Source organism: Sinohyriopsis cumingii, chromosome 6 (assembly GCF_028554795.1).
Source record: "Sinohyriopsis cumingii isolate HCF-2022 chromosome 6, ASM2855479v2, whole genome shotgun sequence".
In the NCBI taxonomy this organism is placed as follows: domain Eukaryota; kingdom Metazoa; phylum Mollusca; class Bivalvia; order Unionida; family Unionidae; genus Sinohyriopsis; species Sinohyriopsis cumingii.
The window spans coordinates 56,419,604-56,434,143 of NC_142966.1; the positions used below are offsets into that span (position 1 = coordinate 56,419,604).

The window sequence follows — 14,540 nt, forward strand, 5'->3', positions numbered from 1 at the left end:
GACGTACCATGCACTCTAGTTAGAAACCACGCTGGCTCGATTCACCTAAAAGCTTTATTTCCGGCAACACCAGATTTACGTTCAGCAGTTTGCCGATCTGTGGCTGACCACGTCGTGGAAAACCAACCAGGACATGTTTAGAATCGAGAATGCCCTTTCAACGAAAGGTAAAATTATCTCTCAAATGGTTTGGTTATCCTGGATCGCGATTGCGGCGTTGGAGACCCTGTCGCCAGTGCCAGTGCATAAGAAGTAATTTTATCATAAGCTGCTTACATACTTTTTCTAGAAACGGGTTTGCATTTTGTAGGTTGCCCCGGTATTCCCATGAACTGCAAATTACGCCTGAACACGTATTCAAACTTGAAGAATGTCATGTATCCTGGAAGGAGAGCACGCGTTACCAGTTTAATCCACTGCCAAACTGATCTCGTTGTGCCGAAGTCTGATTAAAACGCTTGAGTGTATTCTTGATATGATATTGATGCTTGTATCGCTGCGTGGGTCTCTGATTGATATAACATCTCCTCCACTGGTCATCTTCATCAACATTCTGATCCTCATCCTTCTCACAAAAATCATCGGCGGATTATAACTTGGGTCCTTATTACCTATTACCACAGCCTCATCGAAAAGTCTCAAAATATCAAGGGAGTCTTTGATGCTCGCATCCAACTCGGTTGACGCTAATGACCATTGCCATGGCCATGGCGGTAGCTTTGACGCTTCTGGAAACGATGCTTATACCGATAATAAAAGTTTAATATGCACATAGTAGTACAGAAACCACACCGATATGATCATCATCCAACGGTCCAGAACCGCCAGGGTTTTCTCAATAGAATAACATGGGTTTCAGAACCCACATTATTTCTTACATTAAAAAATACCATGGAATACATACATTTGGTTCAGAACCCCCAACCATCACCTCACCGTTTAGATGGTCCAGATCCCTTATCCATAAGATAAAAGGGCTCTCCTACGTTTAGTGTAGAACTGCGATTAAATCTATGCTACTGTTGCATATAATTTGAAATATGTCAAGATGGACTTCTGTATGTGCATCGTAAGTTTTATTGCCCAATCATTAGCTGGTTGGAAAGGTATGTTGAATAAATGGTGCTTCTGTGAAGAAGCAATAGACTCCATGGTGTGATAATCATTTCAACATTATAGATACATTACTTCTGTTTATGTTCATTGTTTTCCACTCAATTATTACATAAAAATAAATATATTTAGACTGATGTTTCTTTAATTACACTCTGTATCAATGGTTATATATTAATTAATCCTTTTTCCACTAATTAATAGCCATGATTAGTTCATTACACATTAATCAATTATGCAAATGGTTATTGTTTTTTGTTCCAGTCATATGCAGAACAGTAAAATTGTTAATATTTTAATTTGCAGACTTTTGTCGTAAGTATGAATTTGCATCTTTTAATATGATTATTTTGTATAATTTTAGCGTTTTCATGATTCTTTATCCTAATAGATACATTTTATGAAAAGTAACTGTTTCATTTATGTACGTTTTATAAATAAATAAATAATGAATTAATCAAATCAATCAAACAATCAACCAGTCAACCAATCAATCAATCAATCACCATACTATTATATTTTTACTGGTTCTTTGATTTTACTCATTCTATTTAATGGAATCAATCAATCAATCACCATACTATTATATTTTAATGGCTCTTTGATTTTACTCATTCTATTTAATGGAATATATAATAATTAAAGAAACGTACGCTGTTAAAGAAAGATGTAAATGGACTCAAATATGAAATAAAATGTTGCTTAATTAAAGTGAACAAAATTATAAAGAAATACGTACTAATGGTGTCAAACATTTGAATCAAGTGTCCAGACGATCGATTCTATCTATTTGTATTTTATAAGCCTTCACAACGACGACAACGACGACAACGACGACGACAACAACAACAACAGCAGCGCCTACGACATCAACAGTAGCAACAACAACAACGTCAGGAACCACCAGTCGCAGTGGTAATGAAACATCCAGCGGATCATCTGCGAACGGAATCAATTGGACTGTTATCGGAGCGGCAGCAGGAGGTGGATTTCTTGCCATTGCTATTCTAGTAACCGTGATAGTACTGGTATACTGCCTGAGGTTCAAGAAGACAGGAGTTATTCCTTTTGAGGAAAAAAAGAAAAATCAGAAAGGTAAGCGAATCAAAATTTTTAGAGTGGGAAAATTAGTACCAAAATTTAGATATTGTTTGTCTATACATTCCGAACGTATATGTGAGCTGTTTCTTAACATCGATTTTGAAAAGATAGCCACACAAATATACTGCTGTACAATTATAGATATTATATTTGTAACTGCCTTTTGTCTTAAGAAAATGAAAAACAAGTCATAAGAAGAAGCCACTGAATTTAATTCGTATGTCACCGCGGCAACTGTTTGTAAAAATAGGTCTCATTTCCAAAGTTATTGGCATCTTGTGCCACAGAGGATGAAACATGCTGGTGATATTCGAAGAAAACCAGTGACTACGGATTAAACGCAATTTCATATTATGATGAGAGAGATTGGACCCAATAATTCAACATACCCTCTGTTACAATGAGACTTTTAATCTCGTAAGTGTTGCTTTTGAAAAAGCTATGTTCTTTTCGAAGGGTTTATCTTCGAATTTCTGATTAACACCTTTCCCGTTTGCAAAGATTGTGACACGTTGTAAATTTCTTTAAACGTTGCGCTGGTTCAGTATCGGGTAATACTGCACGATTATGACAATGTAAAGTTAACGGGAAAAAATGAGTACATAATAAGATGTACTTACCTTCGTAAATAAGAGAAATTGGGAAAATATAGGGGGCCATAAAAAAAAAGATAACCAGATGAATTCTTCTTTATGCTTTGTTTAGAATTAATGTCAATAACTATCAAATTTGTAGTGTTCATATAGGGGTCATTCAGAAATAAAATTAGCTTCACTGTGTCAATTATAATTTGTCTCGCTGATTTCCAATACTCCATCTCATGAAGGAATACAAAAGGAACTCTCGGGTACTTTCTATGCAGCGGAAATGAAATTGCCCTAGTGACAAGTAATTTATGGATACGTATCACAGCATGACCAATAAACTCTTTTATTATTTACAACAAAATTATCTTCATAGTTTAGTCTAGGAATATGGTTTGAGAAATTGACATAGAGACCAAGGTTATAAAGATTAGACGTACATACATTATGCAGTTTGTCAGATATTTTAAGCTCCGCTGAGCTTGTTAGTCTCTTTTCGTATGCAGTTCGTATGCAGGGACGACCCCTCACCACACACACATATCGAGTGCAAAAGTTTCCTACAGTAAGTTTTCTTGACAGTCGGATCGTTCAAATTGTACCCTGACACAACTTTAAATACACGAACTTCCGGTGGCTTCGTCTCGTGGGCCCCCATTGAGGGTTCCGTCCCACAGACACTTCGCCAACTTGTGTACGCTCGACTGTCCCCGAAACGGTAGTGTAAAGTATTTATCGATTCACCTGTAAAATGGTGCATTAATCTTGAATATGATACATGTATGTCGTCATCACAACTAGTAATATGGGTAGACGTTTTGTGTGGATTCTTTCCATGCCTCTTTTCACATCGTCTCATTTTATTTTGTTTAAATATTGATTAGTTATTGTTTCTTTTATCTAACTGTGATTAAGGCAGTCAGGCAGTAAGTAAGTGCTAAGGTACGTCGTTAGCTGTTGTTAAAGATATATATGTTTGTTTCAACAGCAGAATCATCTCCTGATAACAGACCTGAGAAACTGAAGAACGTTCTTGCTAATGACGTTCCGGTGCTAATGACTAAGCTGACCCCCAAACAAGGTCTGACCCCTATCACGAACCTACCAAATGGCGTGCCTACTATTGATGTCAAACCCCTACAGAAACCACTTCCTGCAATAGTAAGGGTCAAAACATGATGTTTGCGACAGGAAACATGTACCATATTTAGGGTTCAATTTTGTTTTTGTATTGCACATGCACGTGATGATTATTTATTATAATTTCGATGCTTTGGAAGATGAATGTTTACGATGATAACATCGGATGTCCTTAAAATTATCATCATTAAAATGGATGTATTACTTAATGTATAGATTATCTGAATAACATTTGCATTTAAATAGAAATAAAAAATAGATATATTCTTTGATAAACCGAGTATTATTGACTCCGTTCTCATTAAATATTAAGTAAATATTGTATCATCATTTCTTAGTCATTAATTACTCATTATTTCCTATCTTTTATAATATGGGCATTTCTAAGTCGATTGCCTCCTTTTCACAGAACTATACAACAATTCATAACCCAGTCTGAATGTCGTCATACGTCAATAGCATGCTTGTGTCAAATTCTGTATGTATGAGAAAATGAATATACATCTGACATATATGACGTATTATGAATTGACCACGTGTGATTTTTGCTCGTTCTGTTTGTTTTCCGTGCAACACAAAGGTGTCGTTTCATTTAGAAATATTAATACCGAAGTCACACATAAAGGTTTTGAACTTCACTTTTGAATGTTTGAAAGCGAGACCTTAAATACAAGCCTTCGCTCGAAGCAATTTTTGTCTCCATGCCATAGTTTGATGTAAAGTTTTCTAACTGCAGAACATATGGAATTGAAGTCATCATGATCTAGGTCGTGTAGCTATTTAACATTCCAAGCACACCATGCAACTCATGTGTGTATCACAATGTGTCCAGCCATATTTTTTATTTAGAAAATTTAACCAATTAAAAAGATACATGTTTTTGATTTTCACTTTTGCTTGTTTGAGAGTCAAAACTTAAAGAGCAATTAACCGCTATCTGTACCGAATTATGTATATAGTTATTTTTTTCTTAACCGTCAGACTGATATTGAACGAGAAAACAATGTGTGATGTATGAACATTAATTTTGCAGTATGTGTATTATTGTGAAAGAATTGTTGTCTTTATTATTTCAATTTAGATATTTTGAAATATTATTTACTGTTATTGTAAAGTCTCTGATTCTGATATCACATTATAATGAATAATCTTTATCGATATGCTGGGGATTATGATCAATGAACATAATTCCTTTGTTCTGTATGCAGGAAGTGATTGTATCCTAAGAGTTATACAAATATGTTTACTCAGATAATGCAATAACATAGAATTTACTAACTGCACCGCGTTTTGGGATACATGAGTCAAGTCATTGTATTTGCATTTGCGTGTTTAATTGTCGCTTTATGTTTACCTGCGGTCATATTCATTAGAGTAAATTGAGTTTCAAAATAATTTAATTTAAGGAACTCATCTGAAAGAAATTCCGATGATCGTCATATGAAGATTATTTTGAAATAAAATATACTTTTATCAAAACAAAATTTCGAACTGCATTACAGGATTAAAACGTGTTGTGTTGGAAGTAGAAAAGCTCTTTTATCCTTGGGAGTGTGTGATATGATGTCCTAGACAATTCCCGCAAACATTTTCATTACTTATTCAATTAACATGTTATATTCAGACTGGTACAGTTCATATATTAGCATGTTATATTCAGACTGGTACAGTTCATATATTAGCATGTTATATTCAGACTGGTACAGTCCATATAAAGGAAGTCTTCATATGACCTTTCCTTCATGATTGTCTTATTTGTTCTTGTACACCTTTACAAACGTTATAATAATTGTTATAATTGTTGTTGTAGACCTTGTCACAATTTGTCTTAATAAATAATTGATACAAGTGCATGTGGGCTTCTACTTTCATTTTGTTCATTGTTTGAAACAATAATGTTGTCGTCTTTTGTGTGGCTGAAACCTCTTCTGCCTCTTAACAATCTTTAGATAACAATGAGACTGCGTGTGCCATGAATGCATTTTTAAAGCTATATTTAATTAGAGAGCCTTTCCGGTATCGTTCTAATAGTATTTGAGTATGTTATGTTATATTCATCAACGTTAAAAGCGTTTAAGTTAGTAACTTGTAAAGTTCAGTTGCTCTTTGTCTCCTACAGTCAAGGTCTTTATGTGAATCAAACTGAGATCCAAATATTAAAACATGTGTAGGCGACCGGGGAAGAAAAATAAGAAAATGAAAAAATAAGCCATCATTCTGCAAAAGTCATTGATGCGAAGTTCACGACAAGAGGTATAAAAGAGCTCATATCAAATTTCAAAATATATCCATAACAAATATGAGGCATATAGGAAAATTTAAAAAGATATTACAACAGGTTTCTAAAGGTAAGCTTGTAAACATAGTGATATTAAAAGTATTCCAGAAATGTTCAAACTATATCATTAACATGTTCAAGAAACCACTGTGAATAATCTGAAAAGAATATCATTACACACAAATAGACATTGCAAAGAAAAACAAATTAAAGATGCATGAGCCAGTTTAACTATAATGACTATTATGTTGAAGCTCTCAACTTTTTTAAAACTGGTCAGTTAAAACAGTAGCAGCAAGATCTTTCTAATTAATTACTGGATTATATACCAGTATTACACACTCTTTATTAGAGAGAGATACCGTTATTGGAAAGGCCGTTAGATTACTCTTCAATCGAGATCTATCTATTGTGCAGAGAGTCATAAGTTAAAATTACGAAAACGCCATTAGAAAACGGTGATTTTTTAAATAATTGTTTCTGGAACAATTATTCTTTTAAAACAACAAGTTATCCTTAAGTGTTCCTTTATTGGATAAACTGTAGAAAAGGTAGTAGTACAAAGATTACTCAGTCACATTTGGAAGCTGCATACAGACATAAGAACTATTAGTTTGACTCTAAAAGGGCAAACGTTTTATTATACAACATGGTTAGACTCTGTTCGTTTTACTGTGAATGACATTCATTTAAGTTAATCAGCAATTATACAGAAAAATACATATTCGCATTAAAATGACACGAAAATCCTAAAAAGAAGGAGAAAACATACTTGAACATTAGTATGTGTCCTTTCGACTTAGATAAGCTATCAATTAATCATTCTCATCGTCTAATGTTTCTGAATGAAGGCTTTCGTTCACTACCCGGACATGGTGATATATGTACAGATTAGGTTGCCGTTAGTGCCATCGTGCCACACTAAGTTCCGAAACACGCTTGGAAAAATGCATGTTCAAGTTTTAATAAACACTTATTAAGAAATAGGGACAGCATAAGAAAAGCGCAGCTTACTGACTGTGGCGTCACTGAATGATTATATAGTGATGTATTTAACTGACTCTGCTCTTCTACTTGGCAAGGTGTGTCCTTTTTCTTTCTTCTCAGTTATTGTCTATTTTGTTTATTCCAAACTATTTTGATGTGTTGTAACTTGTTACAAGTATTTCTCTGTCAGATAGTAGAAACTGAAATAAGTCTAAGTGATTGGTAATCTTCGACTTTGTTCCAACTTGTTCCGATTTTAAGACAAACACCGGCTGTTGAAAATCTTTAAAATCATACAGGGGCCCCGAGTGGCCGAGTGGTCTAAAGCGCTCTCCGTTACGGATCACTGTCATCTCATCTCTGTCTGGTTCGAGTCTCGGATTCGGCCATTGTGGGTATGTGAGACAGCTTGCCAGTAGCTTCTCGAGGGTCGGTGGTTCTTTCCAGGGATTTCCCGGGTTCTTCCTCCACCATCATTAATACTGGCCGCCATGTATAGCCTATCGTGTGCTGAAAAATGGCGTTAAACTCTACAACAACAAAAAAATTAAAATCATACACTCTATAGATAACTTGTATATTGATGCAGGCATTGTCATGAAACTCCGCGATTGGCGCTCTGTGCTCGCAAACTATACGGGAAATTCGCAGTCGTGTTCATTTATGTTGGCATATTTTAATAACGCGTTTAAAAGCAATTATCAGTTGAAATTTATGGCTGCTATGGCGGCCTAAGTAGATAGAACTTCCGCCTTAGATGCGGTAGGTCGCTGGTTCAAGCCCCTGCCAAGTCATACAAAATACATAAAAGTAGTACTGGCAGCTGCCTCACTTGGCGCTCAGCATTAAGATGTTATATAGTGTTGGCCTGGTGTCAGGATAATGTGACTGGGTGGGGCACTATGCTACATGTCTGCGGCATGATGCCCCAGCGCTAGACGTCACTATAAACTGCTACACTGTAGACATCGGAGCGATAACTGGAAAATTCTTAAAGCCAAATCTCTCCATCTCTCTCTCTCTCTCTCTCTCTCTCTCTCTCTCTCACACACACACACACACACACACACACACACACACACACATTTGATTTCTATGATTCGTACAAGGGAACTCGTATTGGGAGAAGAACGGCATAAGTTTTGAACCATATGGTTATGGACTCTATACTGAATAAAACTTCTTAAAGGGTGAACGCATTTGGAAAATACGTTTGATCATCCGAGAAAGCGTCAGATCATTCTTGTTGACAATGAAAGTACTTTTGAAGTTGAGAGTCACTGAAAGAACAAAAGGTGTACAATAGAGGCTAAGGAACTATCTTGTCGAACAAAACAGTCACAAACGTGTAAATATTTCGCCTTCAATTAAATTTTCATTCATTGCGCACACCGTCTCCGTCTCACTCACCACCAAAATGAGGGTAGAGTTCTTGGTGTAAGGAATAGAGACAGACGTCAAAATTGGTTAGGGCTAATGTATCTAGGTATGTGCCTCTGTTTGTGACGACTCCAACACCAGTTGTGTTACAATAACTATTTTGTAGAGGCAAGCGAAAGTTTGAATTATATAATCCTGTTATACTGATACCGAAATTTCAATATGACGTATCCCATAAGCTTTATTTTTCTTTAAAGATTGTATAATGGTATGTACTCATCGCTTATGGTTTCCGTACCCAAAATGACAGAAGATACCTCGTGCTATTTCATGTTTGATTTAACAATAATTATTGTCGCAAATCAATCACAAATTCAAGAATCAATTTGAGGGTGACGTTTTATTTAGATCATATTTCCTAAAATCTCTTGGGTTTTATCCTTTGCATTCTCGTTTTCTTTTCTTTTTATATGTTATTATCATTTATCTAACAAAAACAATACAATGTTGGTTACTCTCTTGCATTAACGTTCGATCGAACTTATTTTTTGAAATTTGATAGTAGTAAACAATCGTACCAAACATATCCGTTTGGTTACATTACATTCGTCATTAAAATAGGCAAACCAATGTATTCTTTTAACTTTATTGCTTTCCAACTTTTTCAAAAACGAATTTGCAATCTCAATTATTTAATTGGAAAACTCTAAAATAAACTAGGTTATTATTATTACTATTATTATTATTATTATTATTATTATTATTTTTATTCCCCGCGCAAGTGCCTTTGTAACGTTGGGCAGCTACTTCTACACCATTCGAATTCTTCAAATCTCACAAAAAGGACTACTGTGGTCTATAAATGAACGCAACGATTACAATTTTCCAAGTGGCCTTGGGGTTGGGGTTATTGTGAGGGATTTATTGGGTGGTTTATATAATGAGTCCTAGATTAACATGTTTGAGAATTTGTGTGTTCGTGTTTGTGTGTGTGTGTGACGATTGATCCAAAGGGCAGCCTATATTTGATGAATGTTTTAATGTGACCCATGAGGCATGCTTACGTGAATTACAGTTATGGCCAGTGTCGAAACGTAGAAAGAGTTGAGATCCCCACCATATGACTATGTAGGCACTTATTCTGAGTGGAAAGGTTTATGTAGATATACACTGACATCGACCCTTGCGTCCACCTGTAACATCGAGTGACATAGACCCTGAGTGATAACTTAGAAAAAGTTTAGACCCCCACATTAAATCCGTATATAGACCTACTTAGAATGAAAAGAAACAATTATATATGTAAATTACAGTGCTCTTGGGTTTCACAAGTGCACCCACAGTTTTAGCCCTTGGATCATAACTTGGAAACTAGTGAGCTTCACACCCTGTTACTGGGCATGAAAATACAAATTCAGATAAACAACTAAGACTGCACAAACCAAGGAGCTAGACTCTGCGGTCACAAATGTTTAGGGTTGTGACAAAGACAATGAACCCGGGGACGTGTGACTTTTGTAAACACTCCATTTTTTCTTCTTCTGTCTTGTTCTTCTTATAATCACGGAGGGAACAAACCATATTTTTCAAATAGTCTATTCCCGTGGCGAGCACATTCCATCAGCAAACTGGAATAATAGTATATCATTCAACTTTATTTATTTATTTACTATTTCATATTCAGTGAGGATGACGTTTAGCCATTCCTACTACATATAGTCCTCAAAACATTTACAGCAAATACAAAAGCGAGGATGCTTTTGTGATACATTATAATATATAGATTCGTAAAAAATGGAGCAAATAACAACACCTAGATTGTGTTTTGTACAATGATACCTACATATTCTTCAACATCCACACACATTCAAACATATAATAAAAATAATATTGATTGATTTCAACATGGTTTACAACGATGATATAGCATGGAATAGATGTTTTCAATCAAGAAAGGGACTTGGTATTACAAAAAGATAAAGTAAAGTGTTCCACAGAGTAGATGCAACGCAAGAAAAGGAATTTGGTGTAGCAGTTATTCGGGATCGAGGTATTAATAATTTATTTTTAGAAAAAGATCGTAGGTTAAGAGAGTTTATGTCTTTGACAGAATGTCAAAGAGAGGTCACTTACATAGATGTCAGATCCTTGATTATTGTATGTACAGTCACACTAATAATGTAATTAGACACTGATTGGCTTTAAGTTGTTACCATCTAACATTTGGCTTCATTCTAATTTCCCTATTAAGTTTGTTAAGGTGTTTACTTTAATCTATTCTAATTATTCCACATATGACAGATCTGTAATCGAAAAGCGGATGAATTTACAGATAATTTCTTTACATTGTTAAGGAAATATTTGGAGAGTTTTATTTTGGAGTGTTTCTTTTGTGTGTAGAAATAGCCAAAGCAGAGGTGAGCCATGTGATAATTAGACTGTAAATTGTTTTTTTTTAAAATAATATTTTGTGATTCGCCACATTGGTAAGGGCTTCGTTACCAGTCATTAACTCTAAGTCTTTGACTCTCTCAAGGTTGTGGATTGATCCTGCTGTTTGTTATACACATATTAATAAATTTATTGATACTGTTTTGTTCCGTTACACGCTAACCGTCAATTTGGCAACAAAGTTCACCTCATAACAACAAAATTGCAACTCACACTTCGCTTATTGTTTTCAATAAAGCAGTTATAGGCTATCAGAATATAATAATGTATGATCAGAAAATTTGTTAAAAGCACTAATCACAAAATTACACACACAAATTTGTTAAAAGCACTAATCATAAAATTACAAACACAGATTTGTTAAAAGCAATAATCATAAAATCACACACACAAATCTGTTAAAAGCACTAATCATAAAATTACACACACAAATTTGTTAAAAGCACTAATCATAAAATCACACACACAAATTTGTTAAAAGCACTAATCACAAAATCACACACACAAAGACATTGATCTTAATTTGCCAATATATATATTAATTTATTTTAAATCTATGTGAGTACGTGTGCGAGGTTGCTTCAGTTTGTGTGTGAGAATTATTTAAACTTGTTTTCTAACATAACCTGTTACAAATATTCAAGACCATATGCGACATTGATCTTAATTTACCTAATGTGTTATCCTCGTCAAATAAAGATTATTCTTATAATTTACTCTTTATACCTTTCCTCAATAATGAGCCACATTGTTTAGTTTTAGATGATATAAAAGACCTTAGGAAAATCAACTTATAAAATATAATATCTAAAACCCTTCTTATTTAAAACTGAATGCATAATAAATATGTCTGCTGTGGAGTATTTTCTGTAAAAGCCTGCTTGTGACTCATAAATAATATTGATATAATCAGACCATATAATTAGTATTGCATTTTAATAATTTTGTAATAAGTCTACACAATACATCTATTAATGAAATGCATCTGTAATAGAAGAGATCTTAAACAGACATTCTTATATAATGGGTAAAATTTGTTTTCCCTCATATCTCAGAAAATATACCAGAGTTTATCATTTCATTAAACGGAATCAGTAGAAAGAGTGCACTATCCAAAACAATGTTGTAAGTATAATCGGTCTTTACCCTAAATTTCGCCGCTCCGATCAAGCGAGTGACCCACAAAAGTGCATGGGGTCAAAATACACAATAGCAAGTTAGTTGTTATCCTCAGAGATCTGTAAACTGACAATATTTAAGATCGATTGTACAAGCAGTGGAATATAGGTCAAAACTTGATGTAAATCATTGTTAAATATATTTTCACATTTCATGGATATATGTATGTATGTATGTATGTATGTATGTATGTATGTATGTATGTACGTGTGTGTGTGTGTGTGGTTTCTGTGTGTGTGTGTCTTTAAATCATGTGTTACATCTCCTAAAAGTGTAAAGCAACGTTTTCACTGTCAATCAAGTAGGTTCGAGACAGAGAGTGCACAAAATCACATTTTACTCACATTATTTACTGTTGATCGTATTGAAGACATATGCGTCAAATATCCTCATGGTATCTTCATAAATGAAAACATAGAGGAAGTATTGGTTGTGCTGTATGTCACGAATTGCGCTGAAACAGTGATTTCGTTGCAGAAGCAAACCTTCACTTAACTGCTGTTTTATCAAAATTCAGATATAAATTCAATGAAGATAAAATAAAAATTGTTTTCAGCAATACTGGAATGTTGAGAGAGAGAGAGAGAGAGAGAGAGAGAGAGAGAGAGAGAGAGAGAGAGAGAGAAAGAGCAGGCAGTATGGTATTTTAGAGGTTAGTTGACTTAATGTGTCTCACTACATCAATGAAAGAGTTTACGTTGTACCCTAAAACTGGTATGTATTATAGCCAAATATACATGGACTTTCCAGTTTCCAAAATATGTTGAATTAGTTTTCAGATCTCTGCGAAAGCTTGGCTGTTTTAGAAGTTAATTATTTTTGAAACTCCATAGCATGGTTCAACCAAATATGTGATGCGGTTCAATGTCTAGGTCTACGAATATCCAGAAAGAAATAGAAAAAGTACAATACAAGTTTTGTCAACAGTTCCTTAATCTCTCTCCCTCTACGTATAATATCTGTGCATATGGAAAGTGTGTCACATATCCTATAGTGGTTATCTATTAGACACGAATTTATCAAAACAGGTACTCCTGTTATTGTTTGCTGGTGTTCAAGCTTATGGATGACAATAATCGTATTACATGGGTAATACACTTGAAAAATAATTAGATCCATATGGATTTGGTTTTGTATAGATTGTGCAAAGATTTTGGAAACCTAGCATTGTTCTTTAAGATATTTTAAAAAGGAGTTTAAGATTACATGTTGCTAAAATAGTATAATGAAGGTATGGGTTTAACACGACGAAGTTACACATGTCTGAGATTTCTGTTAAATCTTGAAAGTGTTTTATCTATCGGCCTTCCATTAAAACGTTAGCAACACAGTTTTCGGTTTCAATGTTCTAGTCATGATTTAGCGATAGGGGCATGTTGACATAATGGTTTGGATATATTTATTCACACTGTGAAAATGACGCATTTACAAAATGCAGAAAATGAGCGTCGATTTCATTCAGTATGCAATGCACATTAGGATCTCATAAAGAAGCATTTTAGTAAAAGAGTAACAATACTAGGTTTTTCATGCATTTTGTTTATTTACATCGACTAGTGCAGCTACGTGTGCATACATTCATGTTATTAAGTTTTAGCCTGATGGTCTCTTCCAACGTTATATTACGCTGGTTTTATGTCTATTATGGGTAGGTAACCTGAAACACTTAATGTATTTGATTGTATATGAGGTTCCTCCATAATAACTGTATTATATTGACATTAATGATGAACATCAAGCGAATTTAAACTGCACTAAGTGTAATGCTCACTGGAACACATAGACATAAAAAAGATGAAAGACGCAATCAATTTTATGTACTCTTTTATTTAATTATTACTTAGCATAGCAAGTATTATAATCAAAGCAAATCGGATTTTCCGATTGGCATGAGTGTCAGAAAAGAAACCATCCCTGCGAAAACCTTAGATTTAGAAATATGACATTCGTTATACTATCAACTTTTTCTTTTCGCTTTGATTGAAGCATAAATACGTAGAAGACCATTGGTTTATAATTTTTGGATAAAGACGACATTAATGTGTAGAGGACCGATGATATATAATTTTTAATAAACAACAACAATTGTATGCCAACATGTAACTAGTATTTTACAAAAGGCGTAAGTAATCAATCAGAGCTCTTCCAAAGTAAACGAGTAAAACAAACTTATAGAAGACAGAAAGATATATATCTCGACGCGCATGGATTTGTTCCTTTTGTGAATAACTCGATCAAGACTATTTTGAAAGACACGACTGAAATCTATTGTAACATAGGCTGAAAGCATGTATCCAAAGCAAAACTTGTGACGAATTTCCTGTCAC

General features: G+C 34.3%; 1 long non-coding RNA gene across 1 annotated transcript; it reads left to right on the forward strand.

Moving 5' to 3' along the window:
• Nucleotides 1-1,426: 1,426 nt before the first annotated feature.
• On the forward strand, nt 1,427-5,788 carry LOC149796988 (uncharacterized). Its single transcript, XR_016421488.1, has 2 exons — nt 1,427-2,208; nt 3,787-5,788. It is a non-coding gene; the product is annotated as an uncharacterized LOC149796988 (long non-coding RNA).
• Nucleotides 5,789-14,540: the final 8,752 nt, after the last annotated feature.